Consider the following 13,909-nt stretch of genomic DNA (forward strand, 5'->3'; position numbering starts at 1 on the left):
GTAACCTCCATATTCTAAAGCTTGCCAAAAAGAAAATAAGGAAACATTTTCTAATTTCATCATGGGAAAAATAACCCACTAGAATTTGAACTCTTTCACCTTGAGCAAGTTATTTAACTTTTCTAAGCCCAGTTTCTTGACCTTTAAAATGGAGATACTAATAATACACTTCATGAACTGCTGTCAGGACTAAGTAGGATAAGAAAGCAACATGCTTTGCCTGGTGCTTGGAACGTAATAAGCTTTCAATCAATGGTTTAATCATTGTTCTTATTACACTGTATTGTTATTACCTTATCAGTCTCTAAGTTCCTTGGAAGGAATCCTGTATTCTCTGGCTTTATGGTTGGACTACAGTTCTTGCATGGGATTGTTATAGTTAAACAGGTCTGGTTGGCTAATTTTTGGCCAAATACCATAATATTATGCTTTATAACAATGTGGAATTTCAAGACTTTAAAATTTACATTAAAAAAAAAAAGAAGTGAAAATGATGTCAGTCCCTCTCAGATTTCAAGAACCTCTCTCTTCCCTGCTGAATGGCCTGCAGGATCCACTGGTATCCTCTTAGAACCATCGTCCATTCCTCCACTGCAGAGCTAAACTTTATTAGAAATAGTGCTTCTGTAAATGTAGATTTTGATGGCAAGCGAAGCCATCTAACTAATGCACTTTACCCTTCATCATTTCCAAACTGATGTGGAATAGTTCCATCTGTATCTAGGAGGTTGAGAGCAGTTTATCGAATTTATGATGTTGTAAAATTCAGTTCTCACATTATTAGAGATATGGTGGTATTAACTAGTTTCCCCATTTCATAGCTGAAGGAATTGCAGCAGAAAGGAATTTTCCTGCTTAAAGTTACTCTGAAAGGTAGTGGCAAAGACCCATTTGATTTTAGATGTCTGGGTCACCATCAAATAGTACCTGTTAGTTCCATTATTTTTTAAACTGTTGGATGTGGAAATTGCAATCTGAATAGATATTGCAAAGAAAATTATCACTTTATTTGAAAGTGATGAGTGAATTATTCTGTGTATGTTCTATCCCTTAATTATTCTATTATATACAGATCTGAGTTCCTTCAGGAAGAGTGTAGGATATAAGGACCACTAAGCATTTCAGTGTATTAACAAACCAATAATAGGTTGATGATTCACCCTGGATTCTTGCCAGGGTCTGTGAAAGAACTCAATAAGCATGATATGCATTTCAAAAACTGCTAATCATAATTAAAAACTCCCCAAACCCCTCAATCCTATAAATTATATTAAATAGAATCTGAACATTTGGCCTGCCCCGCAATTCCCTTCTAGCAGTGCAGACCCTGTGATTATCAGTTTTTGGGAAAGTGGGACACAATATTTCTGAAAGAAAAGGTGATATTTGGATTTCCCCCCGCCCTGTTTTTAGATTTTTTCAAACTTACGGCATAGAGTTGTGTACATTCCTCGCTTTCCGAAATCTCCTCTGTGTCTGTGTCCCTTCTTTTTTCCTTGATGAGACTTTCTTTTCAGGCTTCCTATTTTTATAATTTTTTTTTTCCATATTAGCAGTGCAATCTACCAACCAATTTTCTTTTTCTAAATAATCTTTTGCCAAAGACTTATTCTGAAGACGTTAATGCGCATCAGAATTTCGAGTCTTCGAGCGAATCTTTCGAACCCACTCCGGTCCCCCCAGGGATATGAATCCGCGTTTTAAGTGGCTGAAAAAGCAAACTGTGACCCTGGTAATAACAGGAGCAACTGGACTCCGGCCACCCCGGCCCCTGGGACCTGCCCTCTGCGCGGGACCCGCACAAAGACGCAGCCAGCGGGGAGATCAGCCCACGGCTCGGTCGCCGCCTGGAGCGCGCGCTCGAGCTTGGCCCGCCGCGTCGCAGGGGCTCGGCCGCTCCCCTCCTTCTCTTCTGCTCATTTTATTAGGAATAAAAAAATAAAAAAAAAAGAGAGAGAGAGAGAGAGAGAGAGAGAGAGAGAGAGAGAGAGAGAGAGAGAGAGACAGAGAGAGAGAGAGACAGAGAGAGAGAGAGACAGAGAGAGAGACAGAGAGAGAGAGAGACAGAGAGAAATAGCTCAAAGAAGCCCCGCCCCCTCTACCCGCCCTCCGCCTCCCATTGGTGAGGCCTCCTTGCTCGTCACTCCAGGTCGCGCCAATGGCAGGGCGCGATACTGCGAGGTGGGCCGGGCCCGAGCGCGGAGTGGGCGGCGGGTCGGTGCAGCAGCCCCGCAGCGGCTCGGCCACCATCGCCGAGGTGCCGCTGCTCCCACAGACGCTCGCGAGCCGCTCCCCGCGCTCCCAGCCTCCTCTTCCTCTCGCACGCCCGAGAAGCTCGCCCGGCTCGGGTCTAGCCCCCGCCTCCGCTTCCCCGTTCCTCTCCCCTCGTTCGCCTCCCACATTGTTTCTGCCTCGTTTTCTCTCCTAGTTGAGAGGAAAAAAAAAAAAAATCACCATCATCCTCCGGGAGCCCCCTCGCCCTCAGAAAAACAAAACCAGACATGAGCCTGGGCTCTCGCTCCTGAAGGACTGGCCAAGCGCAGAGGCTGGTGGGGCCCGCACGAAAGGTCACGGGAGGGAAGCCCCCGTAACCCCTGGCTCTGTTCCCGCGGCCGGCCCGCCCTCGGCCCGAGTCCGGCGGCCCCAGCCCCGCGGGCCTGCAGCCCCGTCCCCCCACTTTCCCGGGAGCCGGCCGAGCACACCTCCATTGATGGTGTAGCGCATCCGGGGGAGGTGAGTCTCCGAGTGGCCCGCGCGCGGCGTCTGCCCGCAGTTGTGGCCCCTCGTCCTGGGCGCGGGGGTGGGGCGGGCCCGAGGAGTCGGCTTGGAAGCGGGGGTCCCGGGTGGGGGCCGCGCTTGGCGGGGCAGGCGGGAATCAAGGGCCGGGTCCGCTCGACCCTCTGCCGGCCAGGTAACTGTTCCTTTCGCCTGCTGACCCCGGCTCTCCTTGCTGCTCGGTCTTGCTCTGCTTTGACTTGTCTGAGGTTAAACTCTTTCATGTGACTAAAATCGTGGGCTGAACTGGGGGGCGGGGGCGAGGAGGGAGGAAGTCCAGGACCGAAACTGCGAATTTCTTGAATGTTTGCGTATTTGGGGGGTCATCAGGGGGAGGAGGACTTAAAGTATCATTTTCCCATTAGGGGGAGATTCTTTGTGTTCGAAATCTCTGGTTCTCTGCTCTGTGTGCTGCTTGAATTTTAAAACCAAAATTCACTTGCAGTAGAAAAAGATTCTTACTTATTCTGTTTTAGTTTGTCTCTCTGAAGGAGAGTGGCTTTCATGTTTATTAGTAGTAGTAGTAGCAGTAGTGTTTTTTTTTTTTTTTTTTTTTAAGGTTTTGGAAAGAAGAAAAAGTAGTTTTACATAGATTGTGCATGTGTGTTGGGAGGGGGAAAGCCTTGCAGGTTTCCTTTCCTTTGAAACTGGTTGTTTGAGAAGTTGTTGAAAGGAAAACAAAATGATTCATTGTTGAATTGTCATTTTCCTCTGCCTCTTTTCCAGGGTTTGCTTACAGTTTTTCTGGATTACAGATTTCAAACATTGATTTAAGCAGAATGTGTCCTTGAGAAACTGGGCGCTTTAAATGTTTCAGTATGTGTTACTATTTTGAGGTACATTTAGAAAGTAGTTTTGTATGAATCTTGAAATAGCTTTCTCCAAAGCAATTTTTTAAACACTAGAAAGATAACTAGTAAAAGGGTAACTCACAGTGAATTTCAAAACAAACATTGTAACACAAGATTAATGCAGTCCTATGTTTAAGATTTGAAACAATTTTGATAATTGCTTTCCATTTAAAGTGAGACCTTTTTGTCTGGTGTACACTGGTTTCTTTCGTCTCAGTCTGTTGGGGGAGGGGAGAGAGGATGGATCTAGACAGTAATAAAATCATCTTTGAGTAGCTGTTGCCTTGCCTGGATCTGGTTGCTGAGTTAATTCCACCGTAAATTATAAACCAGTTTTGATTTCCGTGGCCTGGGCTGGATAGAAAGCTGGCTTCCAGCTCTCCCTGTTGTTGTTGAGGTCGAAGGGAAAAGAGGCAGACACACACACACACACACACACACACACACACACACAGACACAATACCAGGCAGAGGGCTCATTGTTCTTCCATACACACATTCATTCTCTCTCTCCCATATTTGGGACTAGGTTTGCACAGACAAACACAGCTCTTTTGGGGAGAGGGGAGAGGAGATTGGGGAAGGGTGAGTGCTTTTCTTCTTCAGCTTTCTCTCACCTATCTCCTGTCTGGCCTTTTTTAAATTGCAACCTCTTAAGAGGGAGAGGAGTATGTCGGAAACTAAAGGACACTCAAAAACATGTTCAGAGACGCCTCTTTCCCACTGTCCTTTTTTTCCTTTGCAGCCCTGGTTTCAACTGCTCTTTCTTTTTTGTGTCTGTAAAGATAAAATCCCTTATTATATGTCGTGGCCTTACAGTCAGCTTTTGAATTCCTCATTGCCCCTGACTTTGCTGGGGACAATGATTTGTTCAGTTGACTGTTACTGTAGTGACTGTGACCAGGGTCATCTTTTCTAGGTAGAAGTAGATTGTCTCAGTTAAGATTATAAAAATTGAATTTGAGGTTAATAGTTGGCAAAGTGTGTTATGTTTTGATATATTCGTGGTCTGAAGGTTTGATAGCCAGGTATACTGGCTAGTGAGCTGTCACTGTGTATTGTTTTGTAAATAGGGGTTATGAGAAAAGATCTGGTTTTCTGCTTCAGGGGCTAAGGTAGAGGCTTCTTGGAACACCGAATAGGCTGATAAGAGTTCAGCTGAGTTAAACCAGCTCTGGGCCAAGGATGCAGGTTGGTGTGTATTTGATGGGTGCAGAATAGCACCTTCTACTGGTTAATTGCCTTGAAGGATCCAGAGGAGGAGGATGGGGGAGGGGATTAACGGCTGAGGCCTAATGATTTTCTTTTGAACACAGTTGTAGTGCCTTCCTGCAAATGCTACTTCCCCAAGCCGCTCATACAGATGCCCTCTGACAGGGATGGCTGCATTGAGACTCTTTCCACTCCTGGCTGCCTTGACATTAATTTGCTCTATTATTAGAAGTATTTATGCATTGTGACTTCCAAGGACTCCCTGTCTTTTATGGGAAATACAATTTGTCTTGAAATATTTTTTAAAAAAAGGAGTTGCTTTGTATTCTTGGTGTTGGAAGCTCTACATACGCTAACAGTCTTTAAAAAAGTTTTCAGTATCATTAGTAAAAGGTCAAATAGACCTACCCTATGGAAAAGAAAAATCCCAGCCCTGGACCCAGAGGTTTTCCTCAGAGATTTAATGAGAGGTGGGTGGGTGGGGAAGGAAGAGTAGGAGAGGAGCTCATTGAAATCAGCAGTTTTTCTTATGTAATAGTGTGAGATGTCAGTAGTGTTTCCAGCAGTTATATAAACATAAATAAAATTACATCTGTTAGGTTAACTTATTCTATGCGTTAGAGTAAAAAAGAAAAAATAGAGTCAAGAGAAAATGTGAAATAAGTGTACAGATTAACAGAGAAGCCCAAACTCCTGCTCAAAGGCTCTCAGCCAAGGTGTAGTCTCAGAGATAATCTGCTTGATAAATGTCTCGGAGAATTTTTATCCTTGCACATCCTACCCATCTCAACTGTTTTAAACAAAATGAACTGGCAAGGGTGGCAAGGGTGACTCCGTGTAGGATAAACATGTTCTGTTCCAGACTGGCTGCTCTTAGGAATGTGATTTCTGACTCACTTTGCTTTCAAAGCTTAGAGTGTAATCTTTAAAGGTGTGGATCTTTCACAGTGAAATGTGAACAGGTCAACTGTATTATTTATTCGGCAGTGATAGAGTCAGGTAATTTCAATCCAATATGTTCTCTGCCAGTGTTTTGTTGCAAGGTAGCTAGAGTAACAGAACCAATTCACAACAAATATGTAATCAAAATTAAGAAATAAATGCATCAGTTATTTTTTGAACTTTGATTTATTGTTCAGGCCAAAAGTTTTTAAAAAGTGAGACAGTAATCACTTTCAGGTCCTGCAACAGTTTTGTGTAATAGTGAACAGAAATGTGCCAGGTGCTGTAGACTCACACACACACACACACACACACACACACAAGAATATGGCTTGTGCCCTTCTAAAAACCAGTATATGTTGAATATTACTATGGATTTAGTAAGCACCCTTTGCTTTTAAAATTGGTTTTGACTCTAATATCATGTTCAAATTTCAGTAATCATAAAAAATTAAGTAGCAAAATAAGCTGTATATGCTAAATTCTTTGGGGAATTTTGTGCTCTTCTACTAACTCCTCTTGGCAGTTTATTTTGCAGTTGATTTGAAGGTTAAGATAGCAGAAAATTCAGGTGTTTAAGTGAGTCATTAGTGTAACATAGCTGTGAACTTCATCACACACACACATACACACCCTAAGACAATGCACTATTGTCTGAGATAATCAGTTTCTGATAATGCTTTTCATCAGCATTATCACAGGGCTTTTGGACAACCAGGAATTCCTCTTGAATCATAGTTAAGTGATCGTTAATTATTAATACCTTGGTAATTATTCCATATTTGTAGCTCTACTTGTCCTCTCAGTGTGATTTGGGGAGCTTGTTGGCTTGTGCTTAGTTTCTTGCCTAATAGAGTTTGAGTGTTTTTTAAATAATAAAGAGAAAATGCGCAAGATTGCTTAATTCACTTTAACGAACATTTGGCTACAAATAACTCAAATATGCTGAAATACGAAATCTATTTACTAGACTGGATTTCATTTGGAATTTTGATTTGTATTACTTATTGGTTTGGCAAGTAAGGTAAGACGTAATATGGGTCTGTATATTAGGTAACTAGGTCAATAGAACTGCTAATACTGTATAAGAGGTTTTTTGGGTAAGGTGACCTGTTTGTGCCGGTGTAAAAATTGTTGTTTCTATTTGGTAAAATTTGCCAGTGTGTCAGCAGCATACCTCACTGTGGACTGTTTCCTCATATGGTTACGTTACAAAATGATGTGACCTCTAATTCATAGATCACTTGGTATTTGAGGAATCTTTACTGCTTATTTGTCTTGGGCTTTTGCATCAGAAGTAGAAGCCGTGGGTCATGCTCTGATTTTAAACTAGTTATACATATGATTTACCATAAGGGTTTAGGACAAGGAACAGGAAGTCTTCCAAATCATTCTCACGTATTAGGCAAAAGTGGCACAGAAATGTGGCCCTTGAGAGCCAGGCCTCACAGAAGCACCGCAGGCTCAGGTGGGCCTTGTGACTGCTGAACACTGTTAGTAGGAGCGTGGGTACCGGCTAGCTTTTGTGACCAGATTCCCTCATTGCCTCCTCAGTGGGGACCGTTTGTTGGCCTTATACCCTATTTCAGGGCAATGCGTAGATGCCCAGACTGCGTAGCATGAGGAAACCACTCAAGAGGGGGCAGTATTTACACCACGGGCTGGACTAACCTGGAGGAGAGCTTGTGAGCAGACATGGCCGTGCACATCTCCAGACAGTGTGGAGAGCCGCTCCTGCAGAAAACCATTGGAGCACACACGCTCGGGAGGGCATGCGTGTACCTGTTCACTAACAACTAGAATGTCCACCAGCTCCCAGAGGCCTGATTCCTGATGCGCTTTCTCCTAGGGGTGGGAAGTGGGAGTGGGTGGGGTGGTGGTGGCACTTCCTGTGCATTTTGAGTGTGAGCCGGCAGGAGTGTGGGTATGTGTGGTGAAGCTGCTGGGGAGGCTGTGGAAACCTAGCCCCCCTGGCAGAACCTGGCTGCCCTGGGGAAGTGTGTCCTTGCTGGAATAGCCTGGCTCTATTCCTCGTGGGATGGGGAGGGTCTGGCCACTGATTTAAAAACGTTTGATGTGTGAAAACCTCATTCCAGTGAATTTAAAGTAGATGCTCCTTGTTAAAGCGAGAGGCCTTGTTGCTCCTGCCCATACCCTTTCTTTCCCCTCTCCCTTCTTTCTGGGTGGGTCACTGAACGTGGCTGGCAGGGCCACTGCAGGAGGTTGTTCAGAGTGAACAGTAATAGCTTACAGTTTCTACCAAAGGAAGGTGTTCCTTTTCTGCACAAGGCACTAAACTGCCAGAGCTGACCCACCTAATTCTCTGCTCTTCACGCTGTTTTATCTCTGGTTCCTTTGTATCTTTGTGTCTCTGCTTCCGCCTCCACTCAGGAGTCTCAATATATTCAGTTTCCCAGGAAAGAAGATTTGATAGGTTGTAAGTTACCATCATTGTTGGTAGAAGGTTTGGGGCCAGACCACCTCTTCAGCTACCAATCTGCCTTCTAGTTGACGGAGTGGTCACCCTTCACCCCAGCTGTTAGGAGCTGAGGGGATGGGAGACATTCTGAACAGTGGCCTGTGCAAAGGGAAGTTTTTCTTCTGTTTTTTTTCCTATCACGTTTTTTCCATCTTCATTTCCCCTGACATCTGGTGCAGCTGTTGCTGCTTTTGGTAGCTTATCTAACAGTTTATTTTGCTTTAAGAAGCTCTACAGAGTCATAGCTGGTAGTCAGTCACACTCTCTTTTTCAGGTGAGATCATTTCATTGCATTTGTCTTTTTTTAAAAAATTTCCTGTTAATCTCCCCATCTACTTAGGTGCCTGCCCAAGTTGGTGTTTCCACAACTGTAGTCATGGCATATTAATATGCTGCAAGTATTTTAAGTTTTCCGAGGTCACATAGATTATAATGCATATTAGCACTCTGAAGCCTTAAAAAGTAGGGCTATTGTATGCAAAAGGTTTTTTCTCCTTTTCTTCCCTTCCCTAAAGAATAACTATCATGTTTTAATGAGAACCAGTAGTCTGTAGAACAGTTTGAGAAACACACATAAAGCTAATCCTTTGTTAATCAGGTGGCTTGTCCTTTTTTCCTTAATAATGAAGAAGTAAGTTCTGGGTGTTACTGTTATAATGCCTTGCTGCTCTGTACTGTGTTTCTTCAAGCAAGTTTTGCACTCTAGTACTTCCAAGGGTACCACATAACCACTGTTTCCACCTTATACAGTTGTCATTCTGGAGTTATTTTTGATTGTTGCATCTGGTATCCCTCATTCCATCTTTTAATTGGATCAGATCAATATATTTTTTTTAAACTCTGCTTCAGTAACTGAATTCTTATTCAAGATATAATCACTTTATTTTTTGACAACTGCAGTCAGTTGTATAAGCATAAGCACTGGCAAGACTCTCCTAACAAACAGAAACAGGTACTTAACTATGTAGTTCATTGAGGTAAGCCTTCAGTTCCGTTCAGTTCAGTCGCTCAGTCGTGTCCGACTCTTTGCGACCCCATGAATCACAGCACACCAGGCCTCCCTGTCTATCACCAACTCCCGGAGTTCACTCAGACTCCCCTCCATCGAGTCAGTGATGCCATCCAGCCATCTCATCCTCTGTTGTCCCCTTCTCTTCCTGCCCCCAATCCCTCCCAGCATCAGAGTCTTTTCCAATGAGTCAACTCTTCTCATGAGGTGGCCAAAGTACTGGAGTTTCAGCTTCAGCATCATTCCCTCCAAAGAAATCCCAGGGCCGATCTCCTTCAGAATGGACTGGTTGGATCTCCTTGCAGTCCAAGGAACTCTCAAGAGTCTTCTCCAACACCACAGTTCAAAAACATCAATTCTTCGGTGCTCAGCTTTCTTCATAGTCCAACTCTCACATCCATACATGACCACTGGAGAAAGCTTTCTTCACAGTCCAACTCTCACATCCATACATGACCACTGGAAAAACCATAGCCTTGACTAAACGGACCTTTCTTGGCAAAGTAATGTCTCTGCTTTTGAATATGCTGTCTAGGTTGGTCATAACTTTTCTTCCAAGGAGTAAGTGTCTTTGGTAAGCCTTACGTCTTTAGTAAGACATAAAGCCTCATCTTTCGTCTTTGGTAAGCATGTAAAGATGAAGAGAACAGCCTTCTAGAAAATTTCCCTATACCAGCCACTGGTGTATACTTAACTGTTAGAAGTTAAGATAGTGTTTTAGGGGATAAACAACAAGATCCTACTGTATAGTATAGGGAACTAACTGTGTTCAGTATCCTGTGATAAACCATAATGGAGGGCTTTCCTGATGGTCCAGTGGTTAAGAACACTCCTGCCCATGCAGGGGACATGGGTTTGATCCCTGGTCTGGGAAGATCCAACTAAGCCCATGTGCCACAACTACTGAGCCCCTCCCTAGAGCCTGTGCTCTGCGGCAAGAGAAGCCACCACAGTGATAAGGCTGCACACTGCAACTAGAGAAAGCTCTTTTGTGCAGCAGCGAAGAACAGCACAGCCAAAAAACAAACAAACAAAAAAAACACTTTAAAACCATAATGGAAGAGAATGGGAATAAGAATGTGTGTGTGTGTATGTGTGTATATGTATGTATGTAACTGAATCACTTTGCTGTGCAGCAGAACTTAGCAAAATATTGTAGATCATACCACAGTAGAATAAGTTTAAAAAAGGATAAATGTTTCAGAGACACACAGCCCTACTGGCTTGTATTAGTTATGTGTTGTTGCATAGCAGATTACCTCAAAACTTGGTGACAGCACAGTGAAATTTACCCCTCACACTGTCTGTGGTTGGTTGTCTGGAAGTGGCTTAGTAGTTTTGGCCCAGAGGTCGCTCCTGAGATGGCAGCTGGCACTGCTGTATCTGAAGGCTTGACTGGGGCTGGAGGCTCTGTGTCCAGGTGGCTTACACACTCGGCTATAGGCAGAAAGGCCTACAGGGAGCATCGGTTGCTTGCCGCAGGAACCTTTCCATATGGTGGGTGACCGCATTGCTAGGCATTGCGCTTCCCCCAGAAAGAGGGGAGGGAAGGAGGAGCAAGTAAGCAAGGAGGTTATGACCTGGTCTCAGAAATCACAGGGCTTCCCAGATGGCGTTAGAGGTAAAGAACCTCCTTGCCATGGGTGTGCATGTGTTCCCCATCCTGATCCTCCCTCACACATGTACACCCATGGCTGATTCATGTGAATGTATGGCAAAAACCACCACAATATTCTAAAGTAATTAGCCTCCAATAAAAATAAAAATAAAATAGGGCAACATATGGTGATCAATAAAACAAGTAAGCATAAAAATAAAAAAAAGAACTTCCTTGCCACCACAGGAGATGCAATAGACTTGGGTTCAGTCCCTGGATGGGGAAGATCCTCTGGAGGAGGACATGGCAACCCACTCCAGTATTTTTACCTGGAGAATCCCATGGACAGAGGAGCCTGGTGGGCTACAGTCCATGGGATTACAGAGTCAGACATGACTGAAGCACTCAGCACTCAGAAGTCACACACTGTCTCTTCCATCATATTCTGTTAGTTAGAATCAAGTGACTGAGTCTAGCCTACTGGCAAAGAGAAGGGAATTAAATTAAGTTTAGTTCTTGAAGGGAGGAGTATCAAAGAATTTGTAGATTTTAAAACTACCACAGGGATTCAAGGGAGAGAGAGGTAGAAGATTAAAAAAAATCTTTCCCCTTTGATTAGTTATCTTCAAGCAGTGCTTTACTTAAACTAGCAGGTAGTTGCTGGTTCTAAGATAAGAGTGATGTCACCATAACCTCACATTATTCATCTTCTCCCTCTGCCTTTGCTGAGATACCATTGATTTCCTACCTTTCTGTTGTTCTTATATTACAGTTTATCTATTTCAGTTAAAACTGTGCTTTGGACACACTGCCTTAAGTTGCTTTGGTTTGGCTACTCATATTTCCTACCAGTTAAGTACCTTCAGTTCTTCAGCCTTGCCACTCCTTTTATCACTTTATCACGCACAATAGTGCGTACTATTGGCATTTATATCATATTGTTAATCATATTCTTTCTATTAGATTGTAAACCCCTGGAAGGCAGAAGGCTTTCCTTTGACTACGCCAGTGTGTATACTCTGGATGTATTGCATGTATTCTGTAATACATACTTCATTGTGTTTTAAGATGCCATCAGTAGTAAGATGCACTATATTTTATGTACCTCTAGAAAAGAAAATAATGCTGGCAATTAAGCTGTGTAGGACCTGTCCCAGTTCTAATGATACACGAATGGAAAACATTGTGAACCTTAGAATTATTGAAATATGGTCATCTGTTCAGGCATTCTTTTCATAACTGTGTATTCCTTGGGAAGCATTTCTGAACTCAGATTTGGAGCACATTATTTCCTCCCATTGGAATGGTGTTAAAGGTTGTATTCCTGCCTAAAGATTTAGCATGAAAAACTTAGCTATGACCAACAGTACATTAAAAACAGATGCTACCAGGCCTTCCCTGGTGGCTCAGTGGTAAAGAATACACCTGCCAATGCAGGAGACACGGGTTTGATCCCTGGTCCAGGAATAGCCCATATGCTCTGGGCCACAGCTGTTGAACCTGTGCTTTAGAGCCTGGGAACTGCAACTACTGAAGCCCACTGGTCTAGAGATGGTGCTCTGCAACACGAGAAGCCACCACAACGAAAAGCTCATGCAGCACACCAGCGAGAGCAGCCCCTGCGCGCCGCACAGCGGTGAAGGCCCGGACCACCGAAGATTAAATGAGTGAGTAACTAGAGCGAACAAACGAAACGAATGTTGCCATGAACCTGTAGTCACTGTAGTTCTCGTTCCCACAGAGTAGGTAGAATTATTATATATTTGATTTATAGTGTACTGTATATGTGTGTGTGTGTGTAGTACAAATACATCACTTTACTTCATCGTCAATTTGAATTAAATTGTCAACTTTATCTTAAATCTTGGTGTTCCTCATGATTCTGTCCATTAACTTCTTCCTCAGCGCTATCTTCCAGAGTGTCCTCGTTCTACCTCATGCTTCCAACCTGCAGTTTTATAAATAAATGCAGCCCTGATCTTTTTTCTGAGATCCAGACCCATGTTGCACTCTGTCTCCTTGGATGTTTTCTGGGCACTGAGCCTCAAAATTTACCAATCTGTATTTGTCCATCCTTGTACTGTTGCAACAAAGTAGTTAAGAGCTCTAGACTCTGACTTTAGGCAAGTTGCTTACCTTTCTGTGGCTCAATTTCCTCATGTGTAATGTGGGGGTAATAGTACTCATGTTTATTTTGAAGATCAGTGTAATTAGTACATATAAAGTGCTTAAAATGCCTCTGGTAAATAGTAGTAAAGTGTTAGTTGCTCAGTCATGTCCAACTCTTTGCGAGCCCATGGACTGTAGCCCGCCAGGCTCCTCTATCCATGGAGTTCTCCAGGCAAGAATACTGGAGTAAGTAGCCATTCCCTTCTCCAGGGAATCTTCCCAACCCAGGGATTGAACCTGGGTCTCCTACATTACAGGCAGATTCTTTACTGTTTGAGCCACCAGGGAAGCCCACAGTAAATAATAAGTGATCCGTAAATATTAGACTATTTGAAAAAAATTGTCACTGTCATCTCTGTCATCCATAGTCTAGTTTTTGACTGTGTTCCCTTTCTTCGACTACAGCGCTCAACAACGAGGAGATATGTAGGAGCAATGGGTTCAAATAAGCTCTAAGTTAGCAACTGTTAAGTTTTTGCTATTCCTTGAATATAGGAAATGCTACAGAACAGGACATGATTAAATACAAAGTGAATGACACCGACCGTAGAGTAATGGTGGGGTTTGGTGTGTTAATGAGTAAACAGATGTCATAGCTTAGCTGTCCTTTCTAGTGATGTTCCTAAAGGAACTTTATGTAAGTAGAACAATGGCCAGTGGGAGATTCAGCATATTATTTTATTATTAATTGGGCTTTTGGTCAAAATACCAGTAGACAGCTATTCTGGTAAACTGGGATGTGTATTGCTAAAACTTAATGCCTAGGCAAGGAGTCTCCCTTCCTCCTAAATCTGACCTGCTTTCTCCTATGGCTGTGAAGACCCAAACATTAGTCTTTTAGGACTTGTAGGAGAGAAATAAGCAAGAGCAAGATC

At 43.3% G+C, this 13,909-nt stretch overlaps 1 protein-coding gene across 3 annotated transcripts in view; it reads left to right on the forward strand.

Annotated features, from left to right (window-relative positions):
- Nucleotides 2,271-13,909, forward strand: part of RERE (arginine-glutamic acid dipeptide repeats) — a 415,540-nt gene continuing 403,901 nt past the window's right edge. The window contains exon 1 of one of the 3 annotated variants that reach the window (XM_018060396.1): nt 2,271-2,733. The gene's annotated coding sequence lies outside the window, so the exon portion shown is untranslated. Of the gene's footprint in view, nt 2,734-12,144; nt 12,533-13,909 lie in introns of those variants that run through there. The other 2 variants (XM_018060399.1, XM_018060398.1) reach the window with 2 other exon arrangements.

Source organism: Capra hircus, chromosome 16, assembly GCF_001704415.2.
Source record: "Capra hircus breed San Clemente chromosome 16, ASM170441v1, whole genome shotgun sequence".
NCBI lineage: Eukaryota > Metazoa > Chordata > Mammalia > Artiodactyla > Bovidae > Capra > Capra hircus.